The sequence below is a fragment of the Haemaphysalis longicornis genome, unplaced genomic scaffold, assembly GCF_048455015.1.
Source record: "Haemaphysalis longicornis isolate Haplotype H1 unplaced genomic scaffold, Haemaphysalis longicornis Haplotype H1 scaffold_13, whole genome shotgun sequence".
NCBI lineage: Eukaryota > Metazoa > Arthropoda > Arachnida > Ixodida > Ixodidae > Haemaphysalis > Haemaphysalis longicornis.
The window spans coordinates 88,559,348-88,563,038 of NW_027526233.1; the positions used below are offsets into that span (position 1 = coordinate 88,559,348).

General features: G+C 50.8%; 1 pseudogene; it reads right to left on the minus strand.

The window, feature by feature from the left end:
- Positions 1–487: 487 nt before the first annotated feature.
- Positions 488–1,643, minus strand: LOC144163936 (uncharacterized; annotated as a pseudogene).
- Positions 1,644–3,691: the final 2,048 nt, after the last annotated feature.

Sequence of the window (3,691 nt, forward strand, 5' to 3'; positions counted from 1 at the left end):
GAACTTGCTGTTTATGGAGAGCTCGCCCGTCGCACAGTCCACCATAGTGCCATATTCACGGAGGAAGTCGATACCGGGAATAACATCATGTGTGGACCTCGGAAGCACCGAAAATTCGGCCTGTAAGTGTTTGTCGGCTAGGAAAACGTCAACCGCACAAATACCGTTGGGGCATATTGACTCATCCCCAACACCTCGAAATATAGAACCACGGTCTCAGCTGAACATCACTTTAGGCCCAATACGCTCCTTAAAAACCCTACTCATAACTGAAAGTATTGCTCCAGTGTCAACTAAAGCCATCGTCTGTACACCATCAATAAACACTTCCACTTTGTTCTTGACCATAAAGACGGGCAGAGGTATGTTTCCTAGAGGCTGTCCGGCGACCTCACCCCCATCGGCCGCGCGGGCTAGTTTCCCGGCGGCGGTGACAAGGGACGCCGCCAAGACGACGGAGATTGGCGTTGGCGTAGTGGCGGTGGCGTCAAACTCCTGTCGGAGGCGGGAGAGCCGTTGCGGGGACCATTAAGATGCTGGTTGTTTCCAGTGGGGGGAAATGATGGCGACCAATTATAATTACTACCCCTAGGCCAGGTAAACCGCGGGCCCGCGCTTGATCCAGGGCTGCGACGCCGGCAAAACCGCGAGATATGACCGGCGAACGCACAACGGTAACAAACAGGTGGCTCGCGAGGAGAGTCGAACTGCCCGGATGGGAATTTGGCGACTGGAAGGGCTTGCACGCCGATACTCGTCCGGGTGGTAGTGGTCCTGTGGACGATGGAAACGGCCTCGTGATTGATAGTAGCGATCTCGTGTCGGGCTAGTATACATGTCACCTCGCCGGTCGTCAACGAAGTCGGCCCCGTTGACAGCAGGCCGTAACGATTCCACGTGCGTTGTAGAAAAGTAGGAATTCGGAGGTGCCTCGTGCCGTGAGGCGCTGTTGCGAGATGGGGTCCAGGGACGGGCAACGTCACTGTGTCGGAGCAGCTCTTCACGGACTATTTGCCGTATGGTCGACGCAAGGTCGACAGACGAGTTGACGTCCACGCTGGCGACCGTTTTGACGTTGGGTAGTCGACCAAACTTTGGCGTTATCCGACGCATCTTGAGCGCTTCAAACCTGCGACAGTGTTGGATTACGTCAGAGATGGTGTTCAGGTTGTCCTTACTGATGAGAAAATTAAAAACGTCTTCCGCAATGCCCTTAAGTAAGTGCCCAACTCTGTCGCCCTCCGGCATCCTAGCGTCGACGACCCGGCACAACTTCAGTATCTCCTCTGTGTAGGTCGTGCATGTTTCCCCGAAACTTGCGCTCTCTGAAGAAGCGTCTGCTCGGCCCTCTTTTTCGCTTACGCATCACCAAAGGCCTTCCTGATTTCCTCGACGCATCCATCCCATGTGGTCAACTTTTCTTCGTGGTTTTCAAACCACGTCAACGCTGTCTTGTCCAAGGCGAAAACGACGTTCGCAAGCCGGTCCGCAGCGTTCCAGCGGTTGTACTTGCTCACTCGTTCGTAATGGGTATTCCATTCGTCGACATCTTCCTGTTTCCATTCAAACTTCCGCGGCTCTCGTGGCTGATGCCAGCCGTTGTGAGGTGTCACCGAAGAGTTGCCTTGAGTCGGAGGGGCCATGTCTTCTCGGATGGGCGAGAAGCCAGCTACGCGACGGCTTCGACGAAGATCCAGTGACGCCGTTGTCCGCTGGGATTACGCCGCTCCTCCACCAAAACTGTTACGGGGATAAGCAGGCGAGTAAGAGGCGAAGTGGGGTTTATTCACACTAATGGCGGTGATTCACCGGAGAGCGGGCAGCAAACATCGATTCTGCCCCAAAAGAAGCGCTTCGTTCCCTTCTTCGTCGGCCGTGCAGCTGGCGGGAGGATTTGCCAGTATAGTGAAGCAGTCCTGACATTTTGTGTACAATATATTAGAACACGCGCTTCCCTTGGCACACAGATAACATAGTGCGGCGGCGCCAGGCGGTAAACGCCAAGGCATATGCAATGTAAAAGCCAAAATATGCATCAGCACGCCCTTTCGCTGGCCACGGCACGTTGCTCGGACGCTTACTCTGCACGCTTGAGACCGACAGGTGTCGGCTCGCTCGCCCTTCTCCGCCGCAACGTCGTTCTCGATGATTTCCTTCTGTTTTGTGGGCATGTCTTCGTGTCTCGATTTGGCACTTCAGCACCACTACCATGATCACTGAATCATAGAAAATCGTATACCTGAAGCCGTACATTTCAGTGCTATGTGGACACCCTACAAAATAAAATTTGACGCTACGTAATGTAGACACGGAACACGAACCGCGAAAAGTACTGGCGTAGGTACTTCGGTTAAGTACCGTGGCGCACCTGGTACTATCAGCAAGACACAAACGAACTTGGCCTATCTGGCCACTTCTGAATGACACCTTTCTGGACGGCTACTTTTCAAGTGGCGAACATTTCAGGGGCTCGCCTTGTCGTCGTAGCTCGCTCCCTGGACCCAAGCCGAGCCACACGGTGTTCCGTCGTCGCGGCGTCTAACAGAGACTTGGAAAGCCAAGCGGTTCATATACCCATAAGCGTTCGAAACTCGTGCACCGATGACGCTTGTCATAAATATCCCCGTTGTTCAGTGCAAAAATGACGGCAGGCACATTTGATGCAAAATATACGTAATTACCCTCAGTGCTCGCGTTTATTTTGTTAGGAACGCTCCTTGGGGTAAGTTTTTACGATATTAAGGGGGGAAAACTGATTTTGAAGGTACGTTGCGTTTGCTGTGAACACAAAGACTTGCACGGGAAAAAAACGTAGACTTTCACGAGAGGAAAACTGGCCGTGCAAAAACAAAATGGCGCGTTCCAAATTGCACATTAACGCGCCGGCGGCGCCGGGTCGCGCGGGAGGAAAAGCAAGTACTAAACCAACAAAGCCCTCAAGCCCTAGTTTCAGGCAGGGTGTGCGCTAGGCCTTCGAAGGCAGGAAATTTGAATTTCATAGCAGAAACCACCGTTTCATTCCTTTGGAGACTAGTGAAACAGTGCAGTGAAGAGCGTGTTGGGTGGGAGCAGTCAGCGTATAATCGGGCTACAGCCCGTTAAAGCGAATAACTGCTGTGCACATCCGACAGCTTTCCCATTTAGAAAAATGCTTATTTTTTTAGTGTTCGTTTACGGGTAATTACTGCATTGTTTCTTTTTACTGTTTTTGAGGCTTTCCTGCGTCGTAAGTGCTTGTAAGATGACCTTTTCACGAATGCCAAACTTAATGCAACTAATACTGCTGCAACGGAAGGATCAGAAAATATTCTACACTGTGTACCTCGAGACGGTTCACTTGTATATTCATAGCTGTAGGGTAGTATAAGTTTGTGTCCGATTAGGATAATTTGCTTCGACTGCGAGCACAGTACGCGTTTTTTAATGGGTGGGTGTTTATTCAACCATAGTATGCCTTACGCGAAAATTTTGTATTGCTTTTAGAAGAGAATACATTGATTTCCTAGATTTGACAAGCCCAACACACTCGTGTTGTTGACTTTCTTGCCAGTGTTTTAGAATGCAGCTTTGTTGTGCAACAGTGCAAAAATATCTTTGTGCATTCACCGGAAGCTTTTGATAAACACGTTTCTCAGAGGATGGGTATGCTGATCTACATAGAAATGCCACACAATGCGAAAAAGAAATGCAT